Below are 24,004 nucleotides of genomic sequence, written 5' to 3'. Positions count from 1 at the left end.
TCGTCATTTTTCCCTTAATGCAACTGGTACATTTCATTATTTGATCACACTGGCTAGTTTTTTCACCACTTGCATAGTTACCCTCATCAGTTTTCTTTATTGTGTCAGGACTTCTGTGCCCAAGACGTCTGTGCCACATGTGAATGCAGGTTGAATGTTTTTCCTTTTTGGCTGTATTAACCATTTCACTGAGGTTCGGCTGACACAGTTTATCTGTGATTTTGGCCTTTGCGAGTAAGTAATCCCCTTTTGTGATGACACAATTATCACCTTGGTTTGTAAGCTTCATCACTGACAACAGGTTGCTTTCAAGATCAGGCACATACAGATTTCTCACGTGTATATTTCTGGTGATATTCTGAGAGATAGTACAGTAAATAAAACAGATTCCTTTTGACTTTATTACCTGGCCATTAGTTGTGGTGATTTTCTTTATTTTGCTTTGATTTAGTTGTGTGAAGAAATTTCTGTCATTGGTCATGTGATTTGTAGCTCCTGAGTCAACACACCATGCCTGCATATATGAGTCACCACATTTGGACTCAAATGCATACTCAGTGTCTGAAATTGTTATATCGTGGTAAGGAAGGAGACCACACGGTTTATGGAGTTGTAAAGCCTTTCTTTATTAAGAGCCTCCAGGTGTGCACCCATGCTTCTTCACACAACTTCTGCAAGTCATCTACTACACAGAACCAACAAGTTACCAGAGAATACAGAACCAACAGTACATGCTGAATTCCCCACAGCGCCCCTACAGTACAACAACCACATTACCAGCCCGAATACTACATTCCTCCCCTTTTAAGCTAAGACAAACTGTCTTACATAAGCCAAACTAGGGAACAAGTTCCACAATGCATTTAATCATTTACTTGTAAATAACAGGCTAGTTATTAACTGGTTACCATACCATCTACTATTTTTTTTAAGGCTGGTAATCTATACATGCACTTTTGTTAACATTGATAGTCCTTCAAGTAACTAGGTTTAACCAGCACACGCTTAGAACGGCGCAGTGGTACCACCTTAGGTGACTCTGGTGTCACTTTTACCACTTCAGGTATCGGTGTATCCTTCCCTGGAACAGTTGGATCTTCAGAAACCTCTCCTTCCACGTTCTGGCGGTCTCCCTCAATTTGCGATCCTCCTGCCACTGCGAGCCCTGGTTCCGAACTTAACGGTAGTTCTGAGGCCAGCAGTTCCATGGCATCCTTCTTCTGTTCGCTCCGTAGAATTTGGTCTACATGTCTCCTCACTATGAAATCTCCATTCAATCTCACCTGGTACGATAATGGACCAGTGCTCTTGACAATGAACCCTGGAATCCACTTAGGTCCATAACTAAAATTTCGCGTCATCACTGCATCTCCTTCCAGAAAACTTCGCTCTCTCCGTCGTCTATCATGACATTCTTTTTGCCTCCACTGGGTCCCCTCCACCTTAGCTCAGACATTTGGATACACTAGATCCAACGTGGATCTCAATCTCCGTCCTTGCAACATCTCGGCAGGTGACAAACCCGTGGTAGATTGTGGTGTAATACGGTAGTTGAATAACACCCTTGATACTTTTGCTGCTATACTTCCTTCTCCAGACTTCTTCATCATTGCTTTAAAAGTCTGCACAGCTCTTTCAGCACACCCATTTGTAGCTGCATGGTAGGGTGCTGATGTAATGTGTACAATTCCATTTTTTCTCAGAAACCCCTTGAACTCTTCACTCGTGAAACATGAAGCATTATCGGATACAATAGTCTCTGGCAGTCCTTGACTACTGAAACTCCTCCTCAAGCATTCAATGGTAACGAGAGAAGTGGGTGTCTTGACTTGATAGGCATCCATCCATTTCGAATGAGCATCCATGATTATCAAAAACATGGCCCCCATGAATGGTCCTGCATAGTCTATATGAAGTCTCTGCCAAGGTCTACTCGGCCACTCCCATGGATGTAGTGGCGCCGCCACCGGCAAGTTGCGATGTTGTTGACATATTTTACACTCATTCACAACGACTTCAATCTCGTGGTCCAACTTTGGCCACCAAAAATAACTTTGGGCTAAAGCTTTCATTCGGGTAATGCCCCCATGACCTTGGTGTAACTGCTGTAACAGTGCCCTTCTTCCTGGGGACGGAATTATCACTCGTGCCCCCCACAATACGCATCCATCTTGCACACTCAACTCTGTTTTTCTCACTTCATAAGGCTGAAAAACTGGATCCGTTTGTTGGACTGGCCAGCCTTGCTGAACCCACTGAAACACTCTAGCAAGCACCGGGTCTTTGTGTGTCCAAACTCTCAGTTCCTTAGCAGACACCAATGTTATGTCTTCCATCATCAAAACTCGGTCCTCCGCTTCCTGTTCTTGGATATGCCCTGGCATCGGCAAACGACTTAGTGCATCTGCATTACTATGGTGTTTTCCCGGCTTATAAACAATCTCGTATTCATAAGCTCTCAACGTTACAGCCCATCTCTGAATGCGAGGAGAAACCATCTGCGGTACCGCTTTCATCTCGTTGAATAATGACAACAAAGGCTTATGATCAGTGCAAATAGTAAACTTCCTCCCATAGAGGTATTTGTGAAATCGCTTGATTCCAAACATCACAGCCAAACCCTCTTTATCTATCTGGGAATAGTTTGACTCCGCTGGTGTTAAAGTCCGTGACATGAACCCAATGGGTCTCTCTTGTCCATCTGGCATCCGGTGTGCCAACACAGCCCCTAATCCATAGGGTGAGGCATCACATGACAAAATTAAGTCCTTGTGACTATCGTAGTGCACTAAAACCTCTGAAGATTGCATTAGTTCCTTTGACTGTTCAAACGCTCTGTCCTGTTCCTCTTTCCACGACCACTGAGCCTCCTTCCTTAACAACTTATATAAAGGAGCTAACAGTGTTGACAGATTTGGCAGGAACCTGTTATAATAGTTGCGTAAGCCTAAATAGGCTTTCAGTTCTGTAACATTTGTGGGTGCTGGTGCCTGTTGAATGGCTTCCACTTTATTTGGCAGGGGGTGTAGGCCTGATGCATCCACCTTGTAGCCCAGGAATTCGGCTTCCGTTGCCATGAAAGCACATTTACTCCTCTTCACCCGTAGACCTGCCTCTCGCAGTCATCTCAGCACCTCATTCAGCGTCTCCAGATGCTCTTGAATGTTCCTTCCCGTCAACAGGATATCGTCTAAATACACAGCCACCTTTGGAATCCCGGCCACCAGTCCCTCCATTATTCTCTGAAAAATAGCTGGACTCGAGGAAACCCCAAAAGGTAAACGATTGACTTGGAACAAACCTTTGTGTGTGTTCAGGGTAACATACGTCTTTGACCCTTCTTCCAGCACTACTTGTTGATATGCCTGACTGAGGTCCAGTTTACTAAACCTTTCACCTCCCGACAACTTTTCAAACACATCCTCCACCTTTGGCAAGGGATACTGCTCTAGCTTCGAGACTTGGTTCACTGTCAACTTGTAGTCACCACATATACGTACAGCACCATCTGGCTTTAATACTGGAACAATTGGTGCGGCCCATTCCGCAAACTTTACTGGTTCAATTATACCTTGCTTCATGAGTCTCTCTAACTCAAGTTCAACTTTCTTCTTCATCGCGTATGGTACAGGACGGGGTTTGTAAAATCTTGGCGTCACGTTTTCTTTCACGTGTATCTTTGCTGGTGGACCCCTCCAGGTCCCTAGTTCCTCTTTGAACACTTCTTCATTGTTCGCAAGCACCTCTTGCAAGGTCAGGCCCGGCTGTTCTACCTTATGGAGCTGTAGGCAGTCCATGTTTAGCTCCTTTAACCACACCCGGCCTAGCAGGTTTGGTCCCTTACCTGCTACCACCATGACTGGCAACTCTTTGACTTGGTCTTTATATTTTACCTTCATTTTCACCATTCCCAACGTGGGAACTATTTCACCCGTGTAGGTTTTCAAAGTCACTGAACAGTCCTGCAGCTTACGAGCTTCTCTGGGCCATAACTTCCCATACTCAGCCTTTGACAGAACTGTGACACTACACCCCGTATCCACTTCAAACTGCAGCAGTTTACCATTTAAGTCCAACTGGGTTTTAATGGGATCAACTCTTTCCCACTTGGCCTCTTTCACGTTAAACATTGTGAACACTTCTTCGGCTTCCCTGGTTGGTTTATCTGTAACTTCACGCATGTGGTGTGCATACTGCCATTTATTTTTTTGGTTTCCCTTCCTTTCCATCATACTGCTTTTTTCCTCCCCCTTTTTTGGCTGCTCCCGAGAGGGCATTGAGTGGCACATTTTCTTTACATGGCCCTTTTTCCCGCAAGCATGACATTTTACAGTTAAAAAACGACAGTTCCGTGACAAATGTTCACCTCCACACCTGTAACAAGCATACTGACCAGACTTCCCTTGAGAATTTTGCTCCATGACCACTTTATGCACTGGCAGTGGGGTCGCACTCCTGTTTCCAACCCCTTCCGTGGTTTTCTGTTGTAAATCACAAATGTCTTTAGTCGCTGTCTCTATGGCCTGTGCCAACTTCAAGGCCTTTTCAAACGACAAGTCAGGCTCCGCCAACAATCTGCGTTGTATGCAGTCGTCTGCAATGCCACATACGAGCCTATCTCGTAGCATTTCGGTCAGTCTGTCCCCATAATCACAATGTTGTGCCAGTTCCCTCAACACTGCGACATACTCCATTACCGTTTCATTAGCCATTCTAGTCCTTGAATTTAACTTGAACCTCTGGACTATTGCACTCGGCTTCGGGTTATAATGTGACTGAAGTAAACTCGTCAACTCTGTGAACGATTTGTCCCCCGGTTTATCCGGACCCAATAAGTTCCTCATCAGACTGTACGTCTTACTGCCCACCGAGCTTAGCAATATGGCTCGCTTCCGACCCGCTTCCATTATCTGGTTTGCCTCAAAAATATGTTCCAACACTTCGCAATACTCCTCCAAGGTCTGTGTCTGACAGTCGTATGCAACTAGTGACCCCAACATGGAACCAGACTTCACTCCAGTAGGCCCCGTCTCTTCGTCATCCGACATGAACTGCAACCCACCAGTTTACTCGCAGCGGACTCGGAGGCATCCCATTCTCGTCGCCAATATGTTATATCGTGGTAAGGAAGGAGACCACACGGTTTATGGAGTTGTAAAGCCTTTCTTTATTAAGAGCCTCCAGGTGTGCACCCATGCTTCTTCACACAACTTCTGCAAGTCATCTACTACACAGAACCAACAAGTTACCAGAGAATACAGAACCAACAGTACATGCTGAATTCTCCACAGCGCCCCTACAGTACAACAACCACATTACCAGCCCGAATACTACAGAAATGACATCTGCTTCTTCCTTGACATTCTTAGATTGTTGTGGTTTAGCTTGTATTTGCATTCTAGCTTTCCAGATTCTGCAGTCTGCCTTTAAGTGTCCTGTTTTTTTACACACAAAGCATTCATGTGTTTCTAGCTGCATATTACTGTTTTTATTTCTGTTTTTCATCTTTAAAGCAGCCTTTGTACTGGACATATGTTCAGTGTTTATGTTTTCGGTTTTGTACTTGTATTCATCCCCAGACTTGCCTTTAACATACTGTAATGTCATTTGGTCATCTGGACATGCACCAAGTGCTATAACTTAGGTCTCATAACTTTCAGGTAGACCACTAAGTAAAAGTGCTGCAATTTGAAAGTCTTTTATATCCTCCCCAATACCTCTCAGCCTTTCAAGTATTTCTAAGGTATGCTTTATATAATCTCTGATGTCCTGGTCTTTCAACAGCTTTGTCTGATATAGTTTTCTAATTAAATAGTTTATTGCTGATATTAGCTCTTTCTTGTAGCTTTTGCAGTTCCTCCCACATTTCTTTAGTGGTTTCACAGTTTCATATTCATAATTTGATCATCATCTATGCAAAGTGAGATCGGGCTTTGAGCTTTTTGGTCCTTCTCTATCCACTCATCCATTGGTTCTACCACTCTGACTTAATTTGCATATTCCCATGTGCCTTCTCTTATTACAAGCATCCTCATCTTGAATTTCCAAGACTGGTAGCTCTGGTTCATCAGATATGCTGCTGAAAGTTTTGCTGAAGAAGTGTTGGTAGCCATCTTTAACATTTTTCTCCTTACTTTATCTGTCACTGTATCTTGTACTTATTCGCTGTAGTTGGTTGAATCTGGGTGCCAGGGTGTCCAGGTGTCTGGTACCATAACCTGTTAGAAAAATGGCACAGTAAATGAGGTTTAAAAACAAACTAATTTGTCCAGGGACATCTTTGGTAAGGGTTAGAGAGTTAAATGGGGATGGGGGGAGGAAGTTTGTTGGGTAAGGGGTTAAGATTATGGAACAGAGATAGGTTTGATTAGATTTTGGGAAGGGAAGGGTTAATTTGTTAAGAGGACTTTAGAAGAAGTATGGTAGATGTAGGGTGGGACTTAGGTGTTTTATATGAGTGTAACTGGGAAGAGGAAACATATCATGGCATGATCTTGTTACCCGCACTCCATCCTTTTCTTTTTGGATTATTTTGGATGGTGTGGTTATTGAGGAGAGTAGTGGGCTGTTCCACCTTTTGGTGTTGGGTGTTGATGCAAGGAGTTTGGTGGATGAAAGTTTGCGGTAGGACACTGCTTGATTAATAAGAATAAGTGAATGGTGGTGAGGACAAAGCTTATTCAGGCAGGGTGAGTGAGGTATGCTGCCCTGATGTATGGTACAAGGATTTTACATGTTGTGGTTACAAGGTTATTTGTATTACAATTAACATTTAAAATGATGTAATATAGTTATGTTGGAAATTAATAAAAGTCATCAAATGTCATTTAGTATCATGTGTATTATTGAAGGGGACTGGGAGAAATAGATGCTTATAACCTGATTGCAGTCTAAACCGAGGTACGTTTATTTTTATTTTTATTTTTTAATGTCATCAAAAACACCACACACCTAATATGAAATTACATCAAGCATATTACCATGTGTCCACCAGAAAACACTGGCATCTTGTGGCTAAATATATTATTACACAAAACTGAAATATATTGTACACCTTTATAGTGGTTGTTGCTCTATATATATATATATATATATATATATATATATATATATATATATATATATATATATATGTGTGTTATATACATCAGGTCCGCATAACTATAAGGTACAGATAATTTAAAAGGTGAACTTATTAGTCCTACAAGGGCAAAGCTCTTGGCTAGTTAAATACACACACACACACACACACACACACACACACACACACACACACACACACACACACACACAAAATTTCATCCTCATATGGATTTGTCATCTGAACTTTGGCGTAGCAGTTCATGCAGGCCTATTGCTCATATCATCACTATGTAAGCCTGCCAGATAGACAATGGTAAATAGCATGAATAACATGAATATACTCAAATGTTTCAAACCATGAGTGCATTCTGTACAGTTCTACCATTTGTAGAATCTTGCATTATACTTTTCATGATATATATACACAAATATGACATACTGCTCTGCATTGTGCAGTCTTTCATTTGCAGTCTATCTGCTGCATTTTATTGTACTTATTTATATGCAATGACCTTGCCAGCTGCATGGCACAGAGGGATGGATTCCTGACATGTCTCTATTGACTGGGGTACATTTAACATACATAATCTCTGAAGATTCAGCCAATGAATAAGATAGAGCAACATCTTTCCTGCTGACCTACATACCTAGGGGAAGGGCGGGCTTTATAACCAAGGACTAGTAGATCTTGGTGATGGCTAAGGATACTATTCTGGCAGGGGGAGTGTGCAGAAGGAGCATTGAGAACTGGGCAGAACAGGGGGCAGGGCATGCTAAATAGTTCCATGCAGCTATCAGGATGGCACTGCACCAGTGCTTCTGGATCTCCTTTTTGCACTCTTACTTTGATCACATTCATTGATGCTTTGCTTCTTCTTGGGTTCTGGTCTGAAGGGTAAGTCAAACAGGTGACACAGAAAGTTTGAAATGAAGATTAAGAAGGAGCTCCAAAACATGGTCGATGGCAGAAAGCAACAGTGGGAAGTAAAGAAAAGTTTAAAAAAAGAAAAGAACATTTGCTGGTTTATGAATATGAAGCAATGTGATTGACTTTAATGTGGCACAGAATATCATTATGCAAGGTGTAACTAATTTATAAACCTCATTCTGAGTCTTAGGTTCAAATGAAGTCAGTTTTACCCAGTCACTGAGGCCTATGCTGTGAGAGTTTTATTAAGTAGCAACATATGTATTATGTGCCTACATTATAAACCACAGTTATAAAAGTATCCCCTTTTTCATATGTTAACTGCAGTGCTTTATTGTATCAAAACAAAAGTAAAGTAAAGTAGCACTTCCTGATTAAACATGGGGTATGAGAGCATGCAAAGGATGCTATAAAGCTGGTTCTAATTTTCTAATTTGGTAAGTAAGGACAGGAGATATTTCATTGCAAAGTCTAGCTAAACCCTATAATAAGAGATGATAACATTGTAAAGACATGAGAAAAAAAAAGATTTTAAACTGATTTTAAAGGATTTTCTTTTTCTTAAGATTTTGAAAAATGACTAGAGATTACCATATGTTTGGCAGAAATACAGTAATTAATTCTATGTATGCACCTGCAACCTAATAGTCATGCAGTACTTTCAATAAAGAACTGCTTGAGTCTGACTTTATATAAAAAAACTTTTAGAAAACAGTTCATCAGTAATGAGTCTGCCCTCTTTTGTGTAAAGGCCTAGTCTTCAGTAGAGGCCTGTGTTTCCAAGGTAACAATATACTTCCATATTTTAAACTGACATGGGTTGGTGGATGGCACAACCCTGTGTTCCTTCTGCTTCTGTCCATTGTACAACCATTTTTCCAGGTCAAGTGTGTCAATTTTTATCTAATAAATAACAGCTGTACTGCATCCTAATGTAATCCAATTTGCTAGTTAGAACCACAGCAATAACTATGTATAGTTGTTTCCTAAAATATAATTACTCCCACAAGATCACACAACATAATTTATAACAAGAATGGAGCCATCTTCCTTTTACTGATGGAATTTGGATTCTTGGATTTTCTTCCCACAGCATGCAAGCAAAGTGACTTCACTTCACTTTAAAGAAAATTCTGTGCCTCAGTGTAGTCACTTTTCACTAATTCTGCCAAGATGAGTTAACATGCAGGAATATTTTGCTTAGTGGCTTTACAGACTGTTGTGAAGTACATGAAAAGAGAGCATTGTGCAAGTGCATGAAATTCAATTGTAATGTAATCGGTAACAAAAACAGTTACCAGTCATCTCTTGGGTGACTAGCCTAGTGATCTAAATTATTTACAGCCAGAGCTATTTAAATGAGCAACCTTTAATTTATAATGGAAACAGGATTTGCTTTTGTGCTTTGCTCACCCACGTTTCAATCTGTGAACCTTTAATTCATGACATCGTGTGAAGAAAATGGTTGTTTTTTTTTTTTTCTCTCCTGTGATTCTCATCAAGCATTCTGACTACCGCTGTCAAAACCTAATAACAAATGAAGACTTCTCCTGCAGCGGACCCTGATAACCATGGCAACTCCATCACTTACTAATGAGCGCATCGAGAAATGATTTCCAAATGAAGGGCAGCTTTCTGCTCTACAGACAATACAAACTTCATTTTCACTGATAGCAGCATTCATGTTGAAAGGGAGTGATATCAGCAAAAATATTACTTTTGTCTAATGCATACACGAGCTTTGAAGGAAAAAGGCCCGTCAGATGAAAAGTAAAGAAAAGTACTCCAAATGCAATTTTGAAGCACAGAACTAAAATAAATAAATGTGTATGTGCTACGCACTAAATGTTCAGACTCCTTTTATAACCAAAATCAATGACTTTATTGCATTTACAATGGCTAAAAGCCTTTTTAGTACTGAATTTGTATCTGTTTGAAAGCAATAGTGGGAAATCGTATTATATAACTTGAGTAAGGTAAAATAACTATTACTTTCCCATGTATATGGTTATTTGAAACACATAAAAGAGTGTTCTTTTTCACAACTGCCTTTTTGATTTGTAATCAAAGCTAGTGACTTCAATGGAAGAAAGTGAGGTGCAATTCAGATATTCAGCTACTTTTGCATTTTACGTGGGAATTCTAGAAGGCATTGATTTTTCATTGTTTTTTCAAATAGCAGCAAGTCAAATTTATTTGTATTCTCTTTATCACCAACAGAACGCATTCTAGACACACAAGTGTGCTAAAGTGGCTGTTGTTTTTTCATTAAGATTTTGATATGCAAAGAAACATAGCATGAGTTTCTTATATCTGTTAATTTCAATCAAGGCATTCAAATCTTCAAAGGCTTGGTGATTCTATTTGTTTTTCGGTGCATTTATTCTATAAATGCAATGCAATTGCCCTATCTCCTTGGGAATTAAGTACAAAAGAGGTTTCAATAAATCTGGCTACATTTATTAACTGCCTAATTAATTAATCCTATTTGTGTTTGCGTATAGCAGAGTTTTCTATTAGATAGCACATGACTTATTTCTGCTGAGTGAATGAACTGCAAATTCTGAGAAAATTAACAATCACTTTTGCTGTTATAAAATAAAGCATGATTTCTTAATCAGTGTCAGACAAGTACTTAATAGCTTTAGTTTTTAGAGCATTGTCTGCTTTCAACATGGTGGCATATTAGGTTGACAGCTGTTAGAAATGGTAGATAAACTACAACATGTGCATGTAAGGCATGCATGTAGATATATAAATTAAAATAACTGCATGTTTACATTATTATAGTTTATTAAGTTATGGGTTTTAAGCAGTTTTATATATGTATATATTTTAAGGCTATTATTTTAGGGGATTTTTTTCACTATTGAAATGCATGCTGCCCAGAAAATATGCATTTCCTGTGTTGGGACAGAGGTACATTTGTACAGTTCCAAATATCCTGGTGTATGCCCTACTCTCATGTTTTATAATGATTGAAAATTGTGTATAATTTACTTGAGAACTGAAACAGGTAATAAGAGTTAAAAAATGAAAGCAGTGAAGAAAGTAAGGATTAGTATTACAGGCTGTGCACGTGTTATGTTTTCAACTGTGAAATGACAGATCCTATTCCTACACTATTCAATATAAAGTGCTCTCTTAGGCAAAAGGTACAGACTGTCCACGGAAGGGTTATCATACCTCTCATCCTGGAAACATCAAAAATCTGGACAAGGCCCATGAAAAATAGGTACAGATCTGTACGCTGATTAACGTAAAATTTGCAAACATAATTGCATAACCCCACCCATTCCGGTGGAATTGTAGGATACCAGCTTTCAAATGCAAACTGAAGAACAGCCAACCAAAATATGGCACCAGAGTTTCCCTGCAGCCATTCCAAATTCCAATGTCCCATTACCTGGCTATTTCGCCCCATTTACCATAAACACTAATGTGTGCATACTGCTTTACTTCTACAATGATTATTTGTATTTTCACATTTTATAGCACAATGCACAAGCACTAATAGATATCTGGTAAACAAAGCAATACTGTCTCACAATGAAAATAGACTTGGCATTAAAATGTCTCTGCCCTTGAAACTCACATTAATTGAAACAGCATTGAAACCCACACCACATCCAGTTTTTTTTGGGGTGGGGCAAAAGGCCAAAAATCAAGGACACATTTTAAACACTTCTTGTATAATTCTGGAAACTTGCCAGAATAAAATATTGTGTTACCACCAAGTACTTCATTGCCAAGACTTGAACCCAGGACCCTGTCCACTACAGTTATGCCAAATCAGCACTTTCCTGAATGACTGAAACTTAAATGGCTATAATTTACTGAATTAAGTTCTTGCTTCCACCATAGCTCTCAACCTGTTAGCACAAAAAACCTGGACAAAGCCAATAATGTGGGAATACAGGATTCAGTTTTCACTTCTCACCATAGCTCTCAACGTCTTAGTACAAAAAGCTTGGACAAAGCCAATAATGGGGGAATACAGCCCCAAAATAGGGGCAAATGTCAAATACTGATCTTATAAACTTAGAAAATTGATAGAATAAAAGGTTTTGTGTTACCATTTATTTTCTGAAGAATATGAAGTCTGAAATTCAAATGCCTGTCATTATTTAGTCCATTCAATCTTTCAGTAATTTGCCACAAAACTCCTGAAAACCACAGATTTAATGAGGAATAGAACAAAAATATGAGGCATAAATTCACAAGTGGTGATTTAGTGATCATTTGTTTTATTTTTAGAAAGGAAGCTTTGTTGAGCAAAATGAGTATGACTGTTCTTATTCAGTCATTAGGCCGACAGATGCTTTGTGGATATTGAAATAATATCATATTAATAATGTGAGGACTCGCATCTTTGTTAACTGCTTTATTCACTAGCAATTTAGTTATGACTTGTGTAAGCATTAAGCAATGAATTGTTATGATCAGTTATGTTTTGCTTGGTAAAGTCAGCGCATGAGGCAATCTTGGTTCCATTGTCTGTCTCTATTGATGTGAATGCTGCAATCTGCTGGTTGATTGGCTAGTATTAGATAAGTTAATAAGGAAATGTAAATACATGATAGTGATATATGTTTGATAATCCTCTGTGAATCTCTGAAAAAGTATGATATTCTGTTTTTTGTGAGTAGAGGTTAAGCAGAGATATCGAGTGTGAAGTTGCACCAATCCATTCTGTTTCATTGTTAATTCTGTTGATGAGTGTTAGCTTTCATCAGAAGGAGGCAGAGAGCATTTTGCGATATAAAGCATTCACCTCATATTATGATGTTTTATGATAGTTTGCTGATGAATTATTAAATGTGCCTTGGTCATCTGGTGTGGCCATCTAACTATGGCGCAAAAGCAGACGACAAATGATAAATATGTTAAACACACACACACACACACACACACACACACACACACACACACACACACACACACACACACACACACACACACACACACACACACACACACACACACACACACACACACACACACGCTTCTATAACTCCACTAGCAAAGCCAAAACACAAATACCTTAAACAGCAGCCCACTAAGCAAAGCTCTACTAAGCAGATGAGAAAATAAGCAAAGCTCCGTGGAGGCAAATAAGAAATACCATGACAAAATACTTAGATACTCTGAAAAAACAGATGACAAATGATAAATACATTAAACAGCAACCCTTCTACAAAAGCAGATGACAAATGATAAATACGTTAAACAGCAGCCCATTAAGCAAGGCGACAAATAAATACTTAGCTGCAATTCTGGATAGTGTGTAGATAATGTACCCTCCGGATAACAGCAAAAGGCAGATTTATTTACCTTAAACAGCCCATCTTGATAACTCCACCAGATAAATTGAAATAGGGCAGCAGCACCATAGAAATACTAAAAAATAACTCCATTTCTTTCCGCGCTCAAACAGCCAGCTGGAAATGCATGCATGTGAGCCCTTGGGCTCAACTCCGACAGGCTGGTGGAGCTGAAGTCATTGTGCACGTGATAACATCAGCCCAAAAAGTGCAAAAAGAACAACATTTTTTTTAAATCAGAAATGAAGGGGTGCCACTCGGGAATCATTGCAACCCCATTATTTGGACCCCAAAACTCAGAAAAAAATGAGTAATTCAGTACATTTGTGAGGTATGAGGGTTATACAGTAAAGGGTAACTAATTATCGCCAAAAAGTATTACTTAGCCCTACCCTGCTCTTCAAAAAGCTTTCTTTTTTATACTACACATGCTTACACACACACACACGCACACACACACACACACACACACACACACACACACACACACACACACACACACACACACACACACACACGCACACACACTCTGCTATGATCTGAAGTTATAGACTAAAAAGCAGCAGGAAAGAGGATATGGTGAAAGAGAAACATGAATAATGGGGGGTGCAAAATGCTTGAAGAAGTATGTTGAAATCAAAACCACTAGAATGGACTTTGATGACAGTGGAACTTTATGTAACAGGCTACAGTACATGCTTTAATTGAGGAATGCTTTTAATTGAATTGAATATGGGGTAAAATGAAAAGGTGTGAAAGGCAATACCGAAAATAAGAACTGATCTTTTTAAGTGTAAGCTTTAAATCTGTGAACAGATTAATTTCCAGCATAACTATATTAAATCATTTTAAATGTTAACAGATTAAAATGACTGAGAACTGTTATAGACTATAGCAATAACCGATGACATTGGTGTGGTATATTAAGATTTACTCATGGTTGGTGTGGTTTAATCATGATGGCAAAGCCCGAGTGATTAAATAAAGCTATCCGTGGGCAAATCTTAATATACCACACCACGGAGTCAGTTATTGTTATTATACAGTGACGTTATTTAAGAAACAAATTACTTACTTTTCTTAAATATTATCTTTGTATAATGGTGTTCTTCTGCTTCTGCTCCATATCCTGTTGGTTTTTTTGATGTGCTGCACATGCTTATGGGACTTGAGTTTCCACGCTTACCCAGTCCATCACTGCTTTGGGAAGGAAGCAACAGAGAAAGGAAGTCTCCAGTGCTCCTTTTATTTATTTATTTATTTATTTATTTATTTATTTTAAATAAAAAAAATAGTTTCAGACAGTTTAGGGGTAGGAGAGAGACAGAATGGAGGAAATACAAGGAAAATCAGGTACATGTCTTTAGTTATAAATAACGTACCTGATTTTCCTAGTATTTTCTCCATCCTCTCTCTCTCATATGTCCGGACTCCAGATTTCTAATTTTATTTATTTACTTTTGCTTAAAAGAATTTAAAAGTTACAGAATATACTAATGGAAAAAAGTCCAGGCAACCAGACCTTTTTCCATTGGTATATGCTCGGATTTACAATGGGCACTCTAGTTGGGCTGACCAATTAGCGTGCTACTTTTTGAATGCTAACGGCCATTCATTACATAATACCAGTTATACTGACTAGGTAGAAGTAAGAAAATGAAAAAGAATAAAGAAGAGTAAAATTTAGTGATTATAAACATTTAAGTAGTGGATTTTTGGACATGTTTGTTTTTAAGTGACTTATTTTTAAACATGCCTTAATTATAATAGAGAAGGAGTTAGGAAGTCAACAAGAGGGAAATGTGTGGAGAAGGAGAAGTTAGGGAGGTGAAGAAAGGGGACGTTGTTTTCTGGAGATCACTATGTAAACTGAGAGAGGAGAGAGTGGTAGAAAGGAGAAAGAAGAGGTGTTAAGGAGAACAAGAAATGATGGGGGTAGGGTAGGTGGGAATGAGAACCAGGAATAGCAGGGTAGTTCAGTAGGAACTACCAGTAAGGGCTTAAGCAGCTAAATTTCACTTCAATAACCAAGGAAAAGAATATTTGTTTTGTTATGGAGGCAGTGTGAAAGCAGCAAAGTGGGAAAATGGAAGTAGATGGAGAATATACAGGAGGATCTGAGGAAGAGGATGAATAGAGCACTCATAGTACAACCTGTAGTGTGCATGCGTGCATGGAGTGGGGGGGTGGGTTGGGGTCACACTCTGTAGATACAAAGTTAAATATAAGGAAACTGAGGATACTGGGGAAGAGGCGATATGGATTATTAGATGCAGGTAGCATGAACGGGAGAGGACAGGGGCAAGAGTGGTGAACAGGAGCAGAGCATAGGCAGAAGACAGAGAGAGAGAGAGAAAATAGGTATAGGGTGAAAAGTACATTGATCATCATCTTAGGGATTTTCATAACTTAGATCTTAAGAATGCACTTGCCATGCATATTTCTACATAAACTAAGATTTATTTTTAAAGTGGATCAATGTGTACCCTATACTTTTAGGGAAGGCGACATTACCAACCATACTGACCTCTGTAAAACTAGCTGGAATGTAAACCTGAGGGCTGATCGACCACCTGGGCTGAACATCATAGTACCACTTAAGCCGATCCTTAAGAATAGGAGAGTATCTATTGGTGCAAGCTAGGAGGCTGGTCCTCAGGAAACCAGCCATTGGTTAAATTCTTAATTGGACAATGGGTAGGTGAGTCTCCTGTCATAGCCATCATTGGTTAGTTCTCACTTTTATTCTAGGAGGAGAGCAGGAAGAAATCATGATCTGAAGAAGGTTCATTGCCGAAAGCACTTATCTGGTGTTATAGCTTTCCATGCTAAAGTTTGATTGTGTCTGTTTTTATTACCACTGTTTCTTTTAAAAGTTTGCTTTTAACAATTTTTAAAAAATGTTCTTCAGTAGAGTGCAACTAAAGCTGTGGAGGTGTACCGAAGATTGGTTTTCACACTTTTAGATATAGATAGGAATATAGTAAAGATTAGTTTAGATGTTTCCTGTATTTATTTGAGACTGTCCTGCAATGTTGTTTTAAATTATTTCCTGGGATTTTAAAATCTGAAGTCACTGTGTTGAGTTACTGAGTATTGTCTTGTTCTTTTATTTATTATTAAATATATCTAAACCTGTCTTTGTTTCTAATATCGGTGTGACATATTTAAGCTCTAAGAGTACTTGCATATGTATTTGGTGACACTGTACAGGCCACTCCTAAATAGCCTTGCAAGTCTTGGTCAGACTACCATTTGGATTAATAGTAACATTACACAGAAGGATTGGACACCCTTTGTAAGGGCCTTATAGTAGCAGATTAGTAAACCTGTACCAGCCTTCCCCAGGTGTGTGTGTGTGTGTGTGTTTGTGTTTGTATATAAATCAGATCTCAAAGTGTGTGTGTCTCAGCTACTCGGGCAGGGACACGAAGCACTCATTGGGCAGAGAGGGTGCTGGAGGTCTTGGCTTGATCCCTCAGCTGAGATTATAACCCTATAGCTGTGCCAGTGAGGAGTCTTATTGGAGATCTGGAGAAAGAGGGAGAAACCAACCACAAACTGACTGTGATCTCTGTGTGCTCTTAAGGGAAATTGCACTTTACTGTGTGTATACTTATCATCCTTCCAATGTGTACATCAAGTAGCTGTTGCAAGTGGTGAAGATTGAGGCTCCTTGATTACTGGGCCAGTGCAGGGGTGTCACAGGAGTTTTTCTCCCCAGGCATCCGCTGAAACTAGGCTGTGTCCTAGTCAGACTTTCCTGGTTAGCAAATTTTAAATTAATAAACATTCCTAAAGTATGAGAGAAACCAGCTTAAGGAGAAATAAGCAGTTCCTTGAATATTTAGAACATGGAACTGTAAGTTATTAAAAAAACAGATGTTTTATAGTAGGATTAGATCCTACTAAACAATTATTTGTAAACATTTACATGACCTAGAATTTCCTGTACAATGTTCAGGTATATGCTATCACTTTTCTTTGCTGTATACAATTGCTGTTAATAACTGCTTTCAGTAGCAGAGAAGAAATATATTTTTATTGCCCTTAATGTTCTGGCTTACTGCAGGCCTGTAGACTTAATAATCACTTTTCACTTATGTCATGTGGCACATGTATGTTATCAGGTACAGGGATTCACTATGTAGCAACAAGGCCACCAGAGAACAAAATAATTCATTGTAAAAAGCATTTTGATAGCCTCTGTCATCTTTTGACTTTAATTTGATATTCAGCTTAATGCTGTGACAATCACTATAATAAAACATCACTCCCAAATGTGCCTATAAAGGCACCTAGAAAAAGCCTGCTGACATGGCAGTCTAAATATTTACTGATTGAGCACTAGAGGTGAGCATTTAAGCTTTGTCTAATCATGTCCATCAATGGTCTTGTACTACATAGTGTGCGGATAATGTTCAGCTGTTAACAATATCAGATTAGATCACCTGCATAAACATAACTGCCTAGTTGAGATGGCATTAACGATAATTATAAATTCACCTGAAACTGCCCAAATAATATTCATCTTCATTCACTATTTATGAAATACACTTCAGTAAGTCTAGCTTCATACATTGTTCACATAGCTAACTGAGATGTGCACATATGCACATTTTGTCCATGTATAAAATGAGGCAGAACGTGATTTTAACATAGCTGGCATTCCATCTTTTGTGTTACCTGAATAAGACATGTTTACAAGCTTTTATGTTTTAATGATAAATACTCGATGAGTGTGGTAGCATATAATGCTGAAAGTGTTTCCATATTTTCACAAACCACTAAGTGTTCATGCACACAATAGCTGGCTTGCTAGTAAAGCAGATGTAGTTCTACATTTTTCACTTGAATAACCCAGAGCGGGGCTACTGATGTGTTCATATATATAGTTTCACAGTGAGAAATAAACCTGAGGATATTAAGGACATTAAGAAGCTTGAAAGAGGCTACTGAAAAGCTGGAATGCATTAAGGGGTCAACAGTTGCTACGGGCAAAGACTCAGGGTCACAGCAAAGTTACAATAATGCGAATGTAAGAAATCAAATCAAATGCTGTCAGAATTTTGGATGCACAGCAAAGGAGCACATATATAATATATAGAGGACATGAACATTTTGCTGTCAAGCTTAGACATAGCAGAAATATTTTTTGAGCACAGATATAGGTAATGGAGGACAGCAGAAAAAAAGTGTAACTAAAATAGCATAGCAATACACTGTATTTTCAGTGAAGCAACATTGTTCTGTGTTTTTTCCCCAATGCTGTATACAGAGCAGCATTATTTTACTAGAAATGCAATGTAGTTTACTGTACAAGTTTAAGCCACAAAATGCCACTTATTAGATAGTGAGAAAGATTTGGTTGCCATAATTTCAACTTTGGTCCAACAGTACAAAACACAGGACTAAAAGCATAGCTGCAGTGACAAAAACTATAAAATCTTTAATGTAAAACAGATAAGTAATAGTGATTACCCTATAGGGAAAACTAATTTGATTTGTCTGTTTATTGAGTTGGTCTTGAATAATAATGTTCAGAGGTTCATAGGTTCATAGGTGTGTACTAGGCTAATGCCCCTGGAGCCTTTATAAGCCTAACCCATAGAATTACCCTGGCATCATGCCACCTGACCTAAGTTCCCAGTGCCTCTGTCGAGTAAAGCCACTGGAGTCATCCCTGGGGTGAATTTTCTATTTTCCATCCACTCATCAAAATTTCTCTTGAAGGGGGCCAGTGAGGTGCTTTGCTTGATATGTATGAGAAGTCTATTCCATAGCATGGGCAGTCTCTGGGTTATGAACCTGTCCATCCAGCATGTTCTGTTGATTGTGGTAAAGAGGTTGAGGTCTCAGGAGTGTGTGGTGTAGAGGGATTGGGATTTCTTCATATGTAGCATTTCTAACAGAGCTGGGTCAGACATGGCTTTGTAAATCAAGAAGAGATTGCCTCTAAGTAGGCGATATGAGACAGTGGTTGTAAGGTACTTTTGTGGCCTCTTCAGTTGTTGCAGGTGCTTAGTGAGGTACATGCCAAATGGGGCATTGTACTCAATGATTGGCCTAATAAGGGAAGAGTAGAGGGAGCCAATGACTTCTTTCTTCCTGGATGCAAAACCCTTAGTAATGAGATGTGCCACATAGAAGAACTTTCTGACCATAGTGGCAATGTGGTGGTCAAAAGAGAGGTTGCTGTCAGCCTGTGTTCCCAGATCTCTTATAATGCCTTCTGTATTCACTGGACTACCATCGATGTGGTAATTCATGGGAACTGGGTTTTTTCCAAAGGGGATGATGACACATTTTTTGGCATTGAGCTTAAGGCCATAGTTCTGACACCAGTCTTCGGTCTCAGTGAGGCCTTTCTGTAGGATGTCAACATCACTTGGGGAGTTAGTAATATCTCCCAACTCATAATCATTTGTAAACTTTGTCAGTCAGAGTCCCTTCGTGTTGGCCTGGACTTCAGAGAAGTAGATACTAAACAGGAGAGGACCCAGGACCAAACCCTGTGGGACTCCACTCGTGACTGGTCATCAGTCTGACTTGGAGTCAGCTACTTTCATACTGTGAGTTCTACCTGTGAGCCAGTTTGCAACCCACCTGGTGATATAGGGGTCAATGCCTAGCTTAGTGAATTTTTCTATGATTCCTGAGTGGGGAATGGTATCAAAGGCCTTGGTTAGATCAAGGTAGGCTGTATGAACCACCTTGTCTTCATCCACAGCTCTGGTGACTGACTCAAAGAAGTTGACCAAGTTGAGCAGGCATGATCTACACTTCACAAAACCAAACTGTGTGGGATCCAGAGTTTGGAGATTCCCTATATCCTTGTTTATGATGATGCGTTCCATAGGTATGCATATCAGACTTGTCAGGCTAATGGGGCAATAGTTCCCAGGGTCTGTAGTTGCTCCTCCTTTGTGGAGAGGGATGACTGTAGCAGTACGCCATTTGGTAGGGACAAAGCCTGAGGTGAGGCTATGATTGAACAGGGCACACAGTTGAGGTGCCAGTTCACTCTGTAGTTCATGTAGAACACAGCCAAGGATATTGTCAGGTCCCATAGAAGCTGTATTCTTGGCCTTGGACTGTGCTGTTTTAACCTTGCAGCAGTAATACTGAGTGCCTGGGAATCTACTGGTATTGTGACTGGTCCCTTAGGGGGAGAGAGAGGGGTAAAGTTGGCAATGAATCTATCAGGCAGTATATTGGCAATATCTTTTGGCTCAGTATAGGAGGTACCATTGTGCAGTAGCTCAGAGCAAATCTGGGTAATGCTATGGAGATTCTTTACATAACTATAGAAGGCCTTGTGGTTGTCTTTACTATCTGCTGCAGTTCTGTTTTCATAGCTAGCGTTAGAGGATTTGATGAGGGATCTCAACTTTTTGTTGAGGCTGATAGGGGAGTTTTTCCAGTATTGGGACTTCACACCTTATTCCAAATCAGTTTCTTCCTTCTGTTGTAGATTTGGCAGGGGACCACCAGGTTCCTTGGGAGGGAGAGAGGGGTAAAGTTAGCACTGAATCTGTCGGCCAGTCTCGGTATAGGAGGCACCATTGTGCAATAGTTCAGAGCAAATCTGGGTATTGCCGTGGAGATTCTTTACATAACTATAGAAGACCTTGTGGTTGTCTTTACTATCTGCTGCAATTCTGTTTTCATAGCTAGCTTTAGAGGATTTGATGAGGGATCTCAACTTTTTGTTGAGGCTGATAAGGAAGTTTTTTCCAGTCTTGGGACTTCACCTTATTCTGCATCAGTTTCCTCATTCCAGGGGTGTAGCTAGGAATTTCAAGTTTGTACTCACAGCTCTCAAACTGCTACCCCCTCCCCAGCCAAGCTACGGCCATTCTCGTAATTCATGGTTCACTCTTTTAGTGTCAATGAAAAGGCATTTGCTGTAATGTCTCTTCAGTAATATAATATAGATTCACTCAAACTCAGTTCCTTGACTTGAAAATGAACCTGAAAGTCAGTTCTTTGAAAAATGCAGCACGGTAGTTGGGGTACAGGATTCATGCTTTTGTTTTCTGTAACTAAGGTACAGGTTTTGAGCTTGAGTAAATTACTAACCACCTGCTACCCCTAACTAGGGTGTTTCATTCACACACACACCCCTACCTACCTCTTAGTGCAAGAAATATGGACAAAGCCTAAAATAAACAGGGACAGATATTAAATAATGCTCTTGTGAACTTAGAAAGTTGCTAGAATAACAGGATTTGTGCTAGTATGAGAAAGTTGCTAGAATAACAGAATTTGTGCTAGTATGAATTTTTCTAAAGGACATGAAGTCTGAAACTCAAATGTCTGTCATTATTTAGCAACTTCAGCCTTCAATGATTTTCTAGAAAAATCACAAAATTTATGAGAAACAGGCACAAAATATGGGGAAAAATCTGGACATTCTGCAAAATTTGGACAGTTGAAAGGTATGCGACCTACCTACCACACACACACACACACACACACACACACACACACACACACACACACACACACACACACACACACACACACATACCTCTCAACCTCTTAGAACAAAAAAACATAAATAAAAGTGAGGCAAAGGCCCAAAAATAAGGACATTTTTTTTTAAATATTGCTCTTATAAACGTAGAAAGATAAGTAGCAGGTCTTGCATTAGTACAAGTTTTCTGAAAGGAATGAAATCTGAAACTCAAATGTCTGCCATTATTTTCTAACTTGAGTCTTTAATGATTTGCCACCAATTTGCCAGAAAACCACAATTTTATGAAAAACAGACCAAAAATGTGATGCAAAAATATAAAATTGCCAGACAATAAAGCTGGGAGCCTGTCAAAGAAGGGACACCATTTTAATATGAGCACTGTTAACTTGAGCAGCTGACAAAATTAGAGAATCTACATGCATTTCTGAAATAAAAGTAATGTATAACTGATCATTACAGTTATTTTAAATTATAAACCCTCCACGTTTTCTTCCAAAATTGCTATTTTGCGGAGGGATTATTAGGGGGAGAGCAACATTTTAAGCCAAAATTGGGGACAGTTGAGGGGTTTGGATATTCCTAATTCTATACAGCGATTTATTTGCACATACCTGTCAACCTCTTAATGCAGGAAATCTGGATAAGGCCAAATATATTGGAGGAACATACAAACAGTACTAAAAATTGATCTTGTATAAACTTAAGACAGTTGACAGAATAACAGGTCTTGCTTTAGCTTGCTTTTTTCTAAAGATTATGACGTCTGAAACTTAACGTTGGTTATTATTTAGTGACTTCATTCCTAAATGATTTGCCAGAAAAGTTTTATTTTGCATTTTGCAGCATGAACACCAATAAATATCTGCTAAACAAAGCAATGCAGTCTCACAATGAAACTAGACTTAGCATTAAAACTTCTCTGCCCTTGAAACTCACATTCATTGAAAAAGCATTGAAACCCACATTCAAAGAAAATAAATGTTTACAGTGGCAGATAAAGATTAACTTTGGGCTGTTTTCAAATCATAGGCCCCTTGCACATGAAACATCAGCATGCTCTTTGATACACCTCCCTGATTGTATTAAATTATGTTCCTTGTACAATACAGTATAGTTGTTAGAGAGTGTTTTAAATTTATTGTTTTGAACATTTTCCAGTAAACAATGAAAGAAAATGCATGTGCCAATAATGACAAAACAGCCCAATTCAAAACATTTCCATCATAAAAGTCTACTCAAACGTCTGCAGTCCATCAGTATCAGTAAATATGCACAATATCTGAACTAGTAAAAGCCATCTACATAATTCCACATTAAAGAAATCTGTAACTAATGAAGAGGCTGCTGCTAGCAAACAACTTTATATTTCATGGTTTCATCTACAAATAAAGTGCCTGTTGCCCTTGAGGAATAACTTGCCTATGTTGCATTAACAAAATGATAGTGGTAATATTGCAATAGGGAATGGATGGCAAACTGATAACAGGTTCATAGTTACTACTAGCTATCTTCACCAAAAAGGACAACAGCGTCCACCCCCCTTTACAACACAGTACAGTATTGTATCAGCAATACATCTACCTACTGTGGGAGAAGAACCACAGCATTCTGCATCAAAAGCAAGTACACTACCTGTTCTGCTATTAACAGTACAAGCAGACTCAGCATAAGCAACACTAAACTTTAGTTCCCCTACAGCTCTCAGCTCCTTGTAAAATGTACTCGACACTCAGCTGTATCTCTGAACTTTGCAGCACAAGAAATCTGAAAAAAAACATTTATTGGGGGGGGGGGGGCAAAAGCCCAAAAACCAGGGGCACATTTTAAACATTGCTTGTATAATTTTGGAAAGTTGCTAGAATATGTGAGCCCCTGAGGAAGGAAAGTATCCATTGTTGTTGAGTGTACCCAACAGCGAGAGAGATAATCAGATTCAAGTGCAAACATTTGTGAACAGCCAATCCCTTAGGGGGCTTTATTTTAGCACAGTAAGTGGACCTGAGGGTTATTTATTAGCATTTAGAAAGTCACTGCATTGATTAGAAAAAATACCTCTTTTTTAAACTTGTTTACAGTCCTCATAAAATCTGTCAGTCTGCCAACTACAAGGATATAATTGCTCGAGTTATCAGTTATTGTCTTGTTATAATAGGATCTTTTCCTCTGTCCCTGCAACTTTCCCTCCAG

The 24,004-nt window shown here is 39.2% G+C and overlaps 1 protein-coding gene across 1 annotated transcript in view; it reads left to right on the top strand.

Annotated features, from left to right (window-relative positions):
- GRID2 (glutamate ionotropic receptor delta type subunit 2) overlaps positions 1–24,004 on the top strand; it is a 4,699,489-nt gene that overhangs the window by 4,388,804 nt on the left and 286,681 nt on the right. The window lies entirely within an intron of this gene.

Source organism: Protopterus annectens, chromosome 2.part0 (genome assembly GCF_019279795.1).
Source record: "Protopterus annectens isolate FY-2018-M chromosome 2.part0, PAN1.0, whole genome shotgun sequence".
Taxonomy (NCBI): domain Eukaryota; kingdom Metazoa; phylum Chordata; order Ceratodontiformes; family Protopteridae; genus Protopterus; species Protopterus annectens.
The sequence above is the reverse complement of the archived record's forward strand: the minus strand, read 5'-3'. Positions and strand labels throughout refer to the sequence as shown.